The following is a 13,307-nucleotide window of genomic DNA, read 5'->3' as shown; positions in this document are numbered from 1 at the left end:
CAAAAGAAAAAGGATAATCTACTCCAAGTATGAAGTAAGGAAGAAACAAAGGAGAGATGGAGGGAGAGAAGGTAGGAGGGAAGGAGGAGATGGAAAGAAAGAGAAAGGAAAGCCATAAAAGGAAAAGAAAAATGCCTCACAAACAACATCTTCCCTTGAATATCAAATTGCTCTCTAGACAGCAATTTTAATCAAAAAAGTCTAAAGAAGAAAGCTGGGTGGAATTTACAAAGCAGCCAGAAAGAAAAAATGAAGACATTATCTTTTGTTTCTATAGGTGAAAGGAGAACATTCTTTCTGCACATCTCTGCACCTGCAGGCTTGGGACTTATTATTGGATGTCTAAATCTGAGTCTCCAGACCACTGGCTCCAGCAGTAGAAACAACATTTCCAGGACACTGGCTCTGACCAGGACTCCTGCTATGCAGGTTGATCAGATGAAGGTGGTAACCTTGAAACCCAGGCTTTGAACAGTAGCCACATCACTGAGAATCATTGACACTTGTGAAGTCATAGAAGCTTTGAACTCCCAATTAAAACCAAGTTATATTACATTGTTTATTAAATCACTATTTAGAAACTTAACACAAATCATTCTTGGCTTTATTCATCTCTGCTGGTAATGAGAAAACTTTGAATATGAAGATAATTTTTGTTTATTATAAAGTCTTGTCATTTTATGCTCAGACATCTGTCACCAAGAAGGAAAACAAGAAGGAAGGAGAGGAGGTCTTATTGCTTGTTGAGATGGTATGATTGGCCAATCCTCAGAGCTATGAAGAAATAGCAAATGTTAGATGCCAGGCTCAAAATAAGAGTTAACTGTGTTTCTTTTCTGCTCATATTTCCTCTAAAGTTTCTATAAACTTAATTAAATCTGATCTGAAAGACATAGTACCCTCATAGGGGGATTACAGTTCCAAGTACATAAAAGAGTCTTCTTCTACTAGATATGACTTGAATGGATTTGCCGATAATCATGAGGATTGGGGAGGATTTTTTCAAGTTCCATGTAACAAGTTCACCTCTACTGACTCATATCACTAAGTGAGTATTATGCCAAGATTGTTGACAGATGGAAACATCATCACACATGATCCTTTGTACATTACATATTTATTTCAAGACTCAAATCTAAGAATAATATCATTCACTGTGTAAAAAGTAGCAGTGACACTTGCCTATTCCCCATGCCTAGGCTTTGGTATGATCACAAAAGAAATGGGCTACATACCACTCTTGGGCATTTATCCAAAATATTACAGACCAGAATACAGTAAAGTCACCAGCCCAACCATGTTCATCACAGCACTATTCACCATCACTTAGAGGTAGAATCAGATGACCCTCAATGAACAAATGGATCAACAAAATGTGTTATATAAACACAGTGGAATTTCACTCATCCATTAGAAAGAATGATATTGTACCATTTATAAAGAAATGGAAAGATCTGGAGAGAAATTATGTTAAGAGGTGAAGGTGTGTTGGGAGGGAAAAAACTGGGAGAAAACTGTTCAAAAAGAAATGTACTTACTGCCTGACCTATGTAACTGAAATGCCTCTGTACATCACCTTTACAATAAAAATAAATTTTAAAAAAGAAATGAATATTTGAGTATACTCAATATTGATTTAGACATGGCTCAGAGAGCAGCCTGTTATATTTTATAGATTCCATTATTAAGAGTTAGGTTTTTTTTATTGGTTTTGGAAACTTGGTTATAAAAATAATTTTGATGGAGTCTCTGGTCTGCTTGTGGTGTTTGGTTTTCCTGTGGCTTGATTGGTTTCTTGAAACATAGATCCCATGGTTTCCCTTATTTGCAATTAATAGTATATGTCTGAGACAAGCAGAAATGGTCAGATAAGTTGATGTTAGGCAAAATGAACCCCAAGATAAGGATTCAAATGTTTTTTCTTTCTTGTGATTGGTTCTAACATATTTGTAAGATGATTCCTTTGTTGCTTTGTATGTCCTTCCCCCAAGGTATAACCCCTGTTTTCACTGTATTTGATGTTGGTATAATTTGTGGATGGGAAGGGAAAAAACAAATTGTTTATACAGGGATACAAGTGGACCCATTGCAACAAAGAGATGTACAAGATGTTATGTCAAAAAATGAACTTTACAACTTTGGCCCGGGGAAAGGGGAGGGGGGTTAGGGGGGAACAAGGGAGAGGGGAGATAGGAAGGGATGGGAAGGGGTAACAAAGGAGGAGGCAACAATGCTTGATAAGAAATGTACTCATTACCTTGCCCATGTAATTGTAACCCCTCTGTATGGTATTTTTCACAATAAATAAAAATAATAATAATTTGATTAGCTATATTTAAAAATGAATGTGTTGTTATAATGATATTCAATCAAAATATTTGCCAATAAAAGTATTCTAAAGGAAAGTATGGGCTATATGTAGAAAAATAAAGTAAAATTAGCTTTTAAAAATTACTTTAAGGGAAGTAAGTCAGGTCCAGGGAGATCTTTAAAGGATAGATACTTTCCCTCACATGAGGAAGCTGGATGCTACATTTTAGCTTATAAACTTACAAGTAAATATGTTGGGCAGTGCAAATATATGCAAATCTATTAACTGAAATATAGTAAATTGAAGAGAGAACTCAAATAATGTAATTCCTTAAAAAGGCAAACTCAAATGTAAACAAAATAAACACCAGGAAATGGGAACTTGAAAGGGGGATGTGGAGTCAAGGGGAAGGGAGGAGAAAAATAAAAGGACAAGACTGTGAGAATGTAATCAAGAATTCAGTGTATTTCTCCTAAATTAAAAGACTGAGAAAAGGGATGAATAGGGGAGGGATGGATGAGAATGTTGAAAGGGGTGACATTAATCAGATATATTATATTCATAAACTGCTTTGTTAAATAGCAACTCCTTTGTACAACTACTTTAAAATAATAATAAAAGGAAAAGGGGTACAAATAAACCAACTAATAAGCAGTTCTACCTTGAAGTACTCAGAGCCTGGACTAGAGATTTAGTGGTAAGGCAAAAATCTGCCCAGAAACCTGATAAGAAACTATAATGGAGGAGAGAGTACTATGGGAAGTCTGAGGACCAACCAAATAACTTTACATGTAGTGACAAGGCTGGGTTGTAGGGAAGGCTCAAGAAAGAAGGCAGCCTTGAGTTAGAACACACAGCCTGTGTCCAAGTGCATCGCTAAAGAAGGAAGGCTGTTCCTATCAATCAGACTTCCAAGGGTCCTCTCACAACCAGCCAGGTATACTGTAAAAATACTATTCCAAAGTATGAGTACGAGTTGAGAGAAGCCACCCAGGTAAGAGTGTAATATGCCAGGCCTGGCAGAAACCGCACTATTGCCAGCCCTGAATGACGAGTCACTGAGACTGTGCACTCTGGTGGAAGGACACAGCGTGATCTTGTATACTATAACATTACTATGCTCTCTTCCTTCCAATCTCCTGCAGTGACCAATCTCCTTCCATTGGCCAAATCATCCAGGAGACAAAGGGCAAGAAAGTTTGTTGGTGATTCCATGCAGAAGCCTTCTGGTGGAGAACAGGTTAGAGAAAGGTAGAGAGCGGGTCTTTATGAGCCAACAGCAGAATCTTTCCAGGATTGAGAACAAACCCCACAAGGAACACAGGCCTAGCTTGAAAATAAGAGCCATTTAGAGCAGCTGAGAAGCTGAGTGTGACTCAAGCCCACAAAGGCCCTGGGTCCTGGTCTCAGTCAGCTGTGAAAGGTCTTTGTCCCAGGTTTGGGAGTGGGTTTTCATAGTTCCAAGCCACACAACTTCTCTCCTTGATACTTAGTTCCCACTGTGAGCCCTGACACAAATGTGGCCTTTTCTTTTCACACTGTCATTATCTGGTCTTGGTTCCTTGCCAGGCTTGGAGGCCTTCCCCAGACATCAGCAGGAAAACAGGTGGTCTCTGGGTCTTCATGTCCATTGCATGATTTTGCTCAACATTGCCTAGGTTGGGCATATGTTAGGGGGAAATGGAGACCTGGATATGTCATTGGTGACAGCAATAATGTCACTTTGCCTTGCTATGCGTCTCCTTGTATGTGTGACCTCTACCCCAGACGAGAGCCACCAGACCCCACCTTGAAATCAAGCATGGCTCCCAATCCATCCTGACATCGCAAGGTGGCATGTGTACCCTGTGGTTTGCTCTTCTCTCAGAACCTAATTCCTGGTACAGCCCCTTCCAAACTCCATGCCCAGAGAATAAGACCCAAGAGAAGGGCTTTCAGAGGACCCCGTGTTACACTGCTGAACTTAAGCTATGGATGTCATAGGTTGTCTGAGGCTGAATGAGGCCACTAAACTACCAGCTATTTGCATCCCAGCTTTAGTCACTTCTTGCAGAAATATTCTGACTCATTAGTCTGACTTAGTTATCCTTTTTCAAATTCTCTAATAGAGCCTGTTGGCCATCCTTCAGAATGGGCTTCCATGCACTGATGGCCTATGCACCACACCATTTCCTAGCATGCCATCCACTCAGGCTGTGATATGAATGGCTCCCCCTGGAATTGTTCAGTGCACACCCCACACAGCCAGTCACTACTATTATGAATTCACAATGAAATCTGTCGCTGGTGTGATGATTGGCCTAATACCTAGCTCTCTAGAAGGAGGTTGACATCTCACATGCAGCACATACTATTTGGCACAGAGTAGGCGCTTGATTAATACTTGAGGGCTATTTCACACGCCACTGAAATGGAAATATGGAAGATTAGAAGCTGAGGTTTAGAGACCTTAAAGTGACCTGTCCATGGTCAAGGATGGAGTCGGAATTTATGACCCAATTTCTACAGATTTCTTTCCTTCTGTTTTATACAGTCTCCAAAGCACAGTGGGATTTTGAAATCTGGTCTTGAAAAATAAAAGGATATCAGAAGATAGGAAGTCATGGCAGAATGATAGCCTACTTCTCTCTGTGGAGCACTGGCTTAACCCTAAACTCGGGTAATTTGTAAGGTCCAACACTGTTCTGTCAGGAAAGAAGGAAGAAGCAGATACTGAAATGATGAAATCAGAGTCTTTTAGATCCATGATTGACAATGTGACCGCAGTGGCCATTTGCCACCTTCTCCTCTCAGTTCCCCCCTGTGACCCCGTCTCAGGCACTGGCAGCCTGACTCACGGTCTGCCCTGCCATCCATCATCCTGTGTCTGCTGCCTGGGTGGGTGCAGGAGTTTCCCTGACTCTGACCTCCACCTTCCTGTCTTCTGGAGCCCTGGAGGATTACACGGCATGGCTGTCATTTCCTCCTAACCACAGAACTCTCCAGAAGCCAGTTAGAGTGGCCAGCCTACCAACATGTCCTTTTACAAAGACATGTGTCACTAGCTGAGAAGAGCAAGACTTGGAGCCACTGTCGCATTGGTCTGTGGGACATAAACACAGTTTCATTTGTTTCTGGGTCTTCAGAACAGAAGACAGTTGAACACTAGATATTTATGATGTGCACTCAGCCTCTGGCGAACAGTTTGCTTTTCTAAGTAACTGGTTGCAGATGTTTTCCTCAGGAATGTGCACTTGGTCTGATAGGTTTTTACATGGATAAATATTTAGAATAAAAGCAAACCAATGCAGGGTCTACTTTAGAAATGGATAGCCTAGAGAGGCAGGTACTGTCATCCATAGCAAAAAGAGGAAAGCAAGGAGTACCTGGATGGTGAGTCCCTCCCCACTTTCCTCACCTTGCAGCTCCTTGGTAATGAGCCTTGCAGCTTGAAGTGACCATCTCCAGAGGTGCAGAGATGCAGGAGAACATGTGGCTGGGTCATTCTATCATCCCCAAGAAAGAGTCTTTCTCAGAAGCCAGTTGCAACGTTCATTTTTCTGTGTAATAAGAAATGCTGACCTTTTCTGATTTCTACACATTCATTCTGTGTTCACATGTATCCTTATGTATATTTCCAGGTGTAGGGCACATGCCAGACAGTATACATGAGTGGAAAGAAAAACTTTGGAGCTGTGCAGAGCAGGGCTGCCTCATGCATTATGTAATGCAAAAAAGAAAAGAAACAATATTGACCCTCAGAGTCGGTGGGGGGGAGGGCAGTGTGTGGTACTAGAGTGTGAGGTAAGTACAAATGTCAGGTGGGAAAATAAGGGAAAAAATTTTTTTAAGTTTTTTTTTAAATTTAATTTTATTTTATTTGTGAACATACTGTACAGAGGGGTTACAATTATATGGGCAGGATAATGCGTACATTTCTTACCAAGCATTGCAGCCTCCTCCTGTGTTTACCCTTCACATCCCTTCCCAGCCTCCCCCCTCCCCCCCAATCCCAATCCTTCTCCTTCCCCCCCTTCTCCCCCTCCCCCCCCCCCGCACCGACGTTGTAAAGCTCATTTTGGACATGACAACTTGTACTCCTCATTGTTGCAACAGATCCACCTGTATCCAATAAGGGAAAATTTTTGCTTATGGAACTTGCACATCCATTTTGGCTTTGTGCATTCTGCAATGTCTGGTAGGTATCCACTGGCTGAGCTGCCTGGCATCGCCTCAGCTGTTTATCAGTGAGAGGAATGATCAAAACCAGAAAAGCCATATCTGACAGCTGGAATCCACTAAACAAAAACAAACAAATCAAGAGAGCTAGGTTGAGTGATAGTTTAGAGCCTGCCAGACTTTATGAAGAAGGAATACTTGGGGTTTGGGTGTCAGACACTGAACAAAGACTAATTTCTTTCATTAGGAAAAGCTACAGACTTTTGCAAAGAAAAGTCTAAGAGGCTTGCTCATGGTCGGAGCTGTGTGCACAAATGGTATTTGAGAAGTCTGTCCCTCAGTTTAGTTCTCATGTCATCATTCTTAGGAAGGGTACCCAGATGGTCGACAGCGTTGACAGGATCAATTCAAATTTTGCTTTCTACCAATCCAGCTACCCCAAATGGGAAGTGTGAATTTCCCCAACCACATCAGAAAAGCACTTCCTGGACCCTAGTTCCCCACCACATGTCTTAGCACCAGAGATGGCCTAAGGCTTCATAAACCATGTAACCTGAGGGAGGAAGGCCCAGGGGCTCAGAGATGCTCTATTCAGAGGAAAGGGAGACAACTCTAAAGAGCAAGTGTCTACCTGGAAGTTTTAGCAGTACCTGAAGTTTCAGCAACAACAGAAAAGAAAACCTTGTTGTTTGTTGTTGTTGTTTGGTCATGGGGCCTGAACTCTGGGCCTGGTCACTGTCCCTCAGCTCTTCAGCTCAAGGCTAGCACTCTACCACTTGAACCACGGCACCACTTCTGGTTGTTTCTGCTTATGTGGTGCTGAGGAATCAAACCCAGGGCCTCATGCATGTAAGGCAAACCCTCTACCACTGAGCCACCTTCCGAGCCTGAAAACCTTGTTTCTTTTTTTTTTTATTATTGTGAAAATACCGTACAGAGGGGTTACAATTACATGGGCAAGATAAAGAGTACATTTCTTATTAAACATTGTTGCCTCCTCCTTTGTTTCCCCTTACCATCCCTTCTCATCTCCCCTCCCTCCACCCCCCACGTTCCTCCTCCCCCCCACCCCACACCAAAGTTGTAAAGTTCATTTTTCAACATAACATCTTGTACATCCCATTGTTGCAATGGGTCCACCTGTATCCCTATTTAAACATTTTGTTTTTTCCCTTCCCCTCCCCAAATTATTCCAACATCAAATAAAGTGAAAACAGTAGTTGGTTATTCCATAGCGGAAGGACATATAAAGAAACAAAGAAATCATCTCATATATATGTTAGAAACAATCACAAGAAAGAACAAAACATTTGGGTCCTTATCTTGGTGTTCATTTTGCTTAACATCAACTTATCTGACCGTTTCTGCTTGTCTCAGACATATAGTAGTTATTGCAAATAAGGGAAACCATGGGACCTATGTTTCTTTGGGCCTGGCTTATTTCATTTAATACAATTTTTTCCAAGTCTTTCCATTTCCTAACAAATGGGGCAATGCCATTCTTTCTGATGGAGGCATAGAATTCCATTGTATATATATGCCACATTTTCTTGATCCATTCATCTACTGAGGGGCATCTGGGTTGGTTCCATACCTTAGCTATAGTAAATAATGCTGCAAGAAACATAGTTGTGCTTGTAGCTTTAATACGGTGTTGTTTGTGATCATTTGGGTAAATTCCCAAAAGTGGTGTTCCTGGGTTATAGGGGAGCTCTATGTGGAGGAACCTTTTGAGGAACCTCCATACTACTTTCCAAAGTGGTTGAACAGGTTTACACACCCACCAATAATGCAGTAGGGTTCCCTTCTGGCCACAACTCCTCCAGCATCTATTGTTATTAGAGTCCCTTCCTGGTTTTGGGATGAGGGTTATGATGGCTTCATAGAATGAGTTCGGTAGTGAACTTTCTTTTTCAATTTCATTGAAGAGTTGGAGGAGTATTGGTGGGAGCTCTGATTTGAAGGCCTTGTAGAATTGCGCTGTAAATCCATCTGGTCCTGGGCTTTTCTTAGATGAGAGGTCTCTTATTGCTGTTTCTATTTCAATGCCTGATATGGGCCTGTTAAGATAGTTTAATTCATCTTGGTTTAGTTTTGGCATGTCAATAGTTGCTAGGAAATGGTCCATTTCTGCCACATTCTCAAACTTATTAGCATAAAGTTTTGAGAACTATTCCCTTATAATGTTTTGAATCTTGGTTGTTTCTGTGGTGATGTTTCCATTCTCATCTCTGAGTTTATTTATTTGTTTGTTTGTTTATTTATTTGTTCTCTTCTTTTTCTGATAATATTTCTAAGGGTGTGTCAATTTTGTTAATATTTTTTAAGAACCAACTCTTTGTTTTGTTGATTCTTTCTATGTATTTTTTGGATTCTAATTCATTTAATTCTCATTTAATTTTAATTATTTCTTTCCATCTACTGGATTGGGGTTTACCTTACTGCTTTTTTCAAGGAGGTTCAGATGTCTCATTAAATTGTTGGGTTCAGATCTCTCCAATTTGTTGATATAGAAACTCAGCTATAGGGCTAGGAAGGTGGCTCAGTGGTAGAGCACTTGCCTTGCATGCATGAGGCCCTGGGTTCAATTCCTCAGCACCACATAAGCAAAAAGAAAAAAGCTGGAAGTGGTGCTGTGGCTCAAGTGGTAGAGTGCTAGCCTTGAGCTGAAGAGCTGAGGAACAGTGCCCAAGCCCAGAGTTCAGGCCCCACAACTGGACTCCCCCTCCCCCCAAAAAGAAAGAAACTCAGCTACAAACTTTCCTCTGTGTACAACCTTTGCTGTGTCCCAGAGGAGCTGGTAATATGTGTGTTCATTTTTGTTGAATATCATGAACATTTGAATTTCCTTTCTAATCTCTTCCATGACCCACTGGTGATTCAACAGTGTGTTGTCCAGCCTCCATGTGTTCCAGGACTTTCTTTGGTGGCTTTTGGTGTTAAGTTCTAATTGTATTCCCTTGTGAACTGAGAGGATGCAAGATATAACTTCAATGTTTCTGAATTTGGACAAGTTTGCTTTGTGACCTAAAATGTGGTCTATTTTGGAAAATGTTCCTGTGCTGCTGAGAAAAACGTGTATTCTGATGCTGCTGGGTGAAATATTCAGTAGATGTCTGTTAAATCTAGTTGATCTATGCAGTTGTTTAGATCTGTGGTTTCTCTGTTGAGTTTTTGCTGAATTGATCTATCTAGTGGGGATAGTGGTGTATTAAAGTCCCCAACAATTAATGTCTTTGGATGTATGTGAGATTTGAAGGAAAGTAGTGTTTCTTGGATAAATTTGGGTGCTCCATTGTCTGGTGAATAGATATTTAGAATTGTAATATCCTCCTGAAGGAGAGATCCCTTAATTAATATGTAGCAACCTTCTTTATCTCTTCTCACTAAGTTTAATTTGAAGTCTATTTTATCTGATATTAGGATTGCAACTCCTGCCTATTTATGAGGGCTGTTTACTTGGTAAATTTTGTTCGAGCCTTTTACTTTCAAAATGTGTTTGTTTTTATGGGCAAGGTGTGACTCCTGAAGGCAGTAGATAGAAGGATCTTGCTTTTTAATGCAGCTAGACAGTCTATGTCGCTTAATTGGTGAGTTAAGTCTGTTAATGTCGAGAGTTAGGACTGAGAGGTTTTTTGTAGTTCCTGCAATGTTATCCACTTTCTTGGGGGCTGCGACAACTGAGTTCTTCCTATGGTTCTTGGATTCTCAGTTTGGGTACAGTTTCTTGGCCTTTATTGTGGTCTTGTTGGTTTTCTATGTGTAGGACATCTTTAAGAATCTTTTGTAGGGCTGGTTTGGTGGAGATATATTGTTTCAGTTTTTCTTTGCTATGGAAGGTTTTTATTTGACCTTCAGTTATGAAGGAGAGTTTAGCTGGGTACAATATTCTTGGTTGATAGTTGTTTGTCTTTAGGGCATGGCATACATCATTCCAGGCTCTTCTTGCTTTAATTGTCTCTTCTGAGAAATCTGAGGGATTCTAATTGGTTTCCCTTTGTAGGTGATTGATCTTTTCTCCTTGACCACTTTAAGGATCTTTTACTTGGTCTGAGTTGATCCAGTGGGGATTATAATGTGACGGTGGGTGTCCTGTTCTGTTCTGGTCTATTTGGGGTTCTAAAAGCTTCTTGCATCTGAATAGGACTATCTTTTTGCATGTTTGGGATGTTCTCTGCTAGGATCCTGTTAAACAAATTTCCTAGAGCATTAACTTCTGTCTCTAGGTGCTCCATTACACCCATTATCTTCAGATTAGGCCTTCTGATGGTGTCTTCCAAATATTGAATAGATATATCATATTTTTGGATTTGTCTTGGATAGTTGTATGTTCTTTCTCTATAATAACCTGGCTGTCCTCAATCCCTCAGATTCGATCTTCTGCATGGTCTAACCTACTGTCGAGTCTTTCTACTTTGTTTTTTTATTTCTTTTCCTTCTAATTGGTTGGCTTTGATTGCTTCAAATTATTTGTTGGAGCTTTGTTTTAGATCTTGTATGAACTCCTTTACTTCCTTAATTTGGTGTTCAGTGCTTATTCTCAAATCATTTAGTTGATTGGTTATGGTTTCCTTGAACACCCATTCCTTCTGTTGGGCTCCATTCAGCATTCCATCTCCCTGAATTCTTTCAGCTGTCTGTTTATGGATTCCATGAATACCTCTATTGATCTTTGTCTATTCTCATCCTGCTCTCTCAATTCCTGTATTACTCCTCCTTGATTAGCTTACTCACGTTCACGCAATTCCTGTAGTTCTCTTTGTTCTCAGCCTGCTCATGCAATTCTTGTGCTTCTCTTCATTCTCAGCCTGCTCACACAATTCCTGTCTTTCTCTTTGACTGTTCTCTGCCTGTTCACGCAATTCCTTTATTTCTCTTTGATTGTTCTCAATCTGCTCACACAATTCCTGTATTAATCTTTGAGTAGCTTCCTCACATTCATGAGATTCTGTATTGATCTTTGGTTTGCCTACTCTTGCTCCCTATCACACTCACACTGAGTCCTTTGCAGGTTTTCAATCTCTTTATTCACCACATTTACCAATAGTGTTTGTAGAGCTTTTGGGAACTCTCCTCTGGATTATTCATTAACTATTCTGTCACCTAATTATCATGAGTGGGAGTTGAGTTGAGTTCTTGTGTTGTTCTGCCCATTTGGTATGAAAGTAACACCAATTTTATGCAAGAACACTATTTTAAGGCAAGCATCAACCAGAGTCCTGTAGTTGCACAGTCAAAATGGCTGCAGATAAAATCTAGTTCAACAGATACAATCGATTCAACAAGAAACAACTATGGATTAATGGACTAAGAACAGCAAAGAAGGATTTGGCAAACCAGAAATTTTTAGGTTTAGGGAGAAATGTGACAAAAATAGGATTAGAGGGACGTGGAGAGGCAAAAGGAGAGTGAATTTAACCAAGTCCTAATCCCAGAGAGGGAAAATGATTGGACAGAATGATAGGAAAGAGATTTTAAAAAAAGAAAAAAATTGAAAAACAAATTTAAACTTAAAAAGTGAAACACTTAAAAATTATGTAAATTTAAAGAAATGATATTGAGAGAAGAAATGGATAGGATGAGAGGATGGGAGGGATAGAAAGGAGACATGAAAAACTAAAAAATAAGAATGCTTAAAATTAGTTACTTGAAATTACATAGGTTATATAAAGAGATAATACTGCTATTACAGAAGTTATACCTAAGAGGTTGTGAGTTGAGTAATAAATTTCTGGATTAAGTATGTACACAATGGGGGATAAAGTCTACTAATTGATGACTGGTATATATCTGGGGATGAGCAGACCAGCAAGTAAGTCACACAAAAAGAAAGAAAGAGAAAAAAATGAAATAATAACAAAAAAGCACCAGAAGGTCAAAAGAGATTTTTTTAAAAAGCACACACACACACACACACACACACACACACACACACACACACACACACACACACACACATATATACCTAAAATAAAAATTGTGAGAGAAAAAAGATTAATAGAAAACAAATTTTTTAAAAACTAAAAATTAAAAAAGGTATAAAAAAGAGTTCTTTGATTTTTGGGGGGGGGAGGGGAGATGGGAAGATCCTGTATCTCCCGTGTGTCCGTAACTAGTCTCTTGGTAGAGTCTCTGGTCTGCTTGTTGTGTTTGGTTTTCCTGTGGCTTGATTGGTTTCTTAAGTTAGATTGTTTGAGCAGGCAGAAAAATGCTCTTCATTACCCAGGATTTTGTGATCCTCCTCCCAGGCTAGTTCAGTGGGAAGAAGATCTGCTTTGAGTATCACAAAAGAGGGAGACAGCTGTTTCCTCTAGTTTGGAGATGCTGTGAAGAGGCTAGGTTTGAGGCCTTTCAGCAAACTTTTGCTCAGATCTGTCTCCTTGACTGGATTTTCTCTCTCTGGCCAAACTCTCTGTACTGTGATGACACACTTGGTATGATTCTCTAGCCTAGGACTGTTTACTGGACCACTAAAACTGCTTTCTATGCAATAGCATGTTTAGTCGCCAGCTTCTCCTCCACCATCTTCCCCTGAAACCTCTATAACCTTGTTTCTTGTACATTGGCTAAAACAACAGAAAGCTTGTGCTTTATCTCACATCTCACCTAATGATATTCAAGAGGGAATCATTTTTGTTCCAAACCTGATTGCTGTTGTTCCACACTAAAACTCTAGCTGAAATAAGTCATCAGATGCAAAATTGTAATGAAAGAATTCATCTGACATATAATTTTCTGTCAGATGTTTGAATGGACACCTTTCTAAATTTTGAATCAAGAAAAGAAAACCAGAAAAAGGTGCCAGTTTTATAAATGTGTAACTTTGGTAAAGCCAAAT

This window comes from Dipodomys merriami, unplaced genomic scaffold, assembly GCF_024711535.1.
Source record: "Dipodomys merriami isolate MVZ:Mamm:240054 unplaced genomic scaffold, mDipMer1.0.p SCAF_17, whole genome shotgun sequence".
Taxonomy (NCBI): domain Eukaryota; kingdom Metazoa; phylum Chordata; class Mammalia; order Rodentia; family Heteromyidae; genus Dipodomys; species Dipodomys merriami.
Note: the sequence above shows the minus strand (reverse complement) of the source record.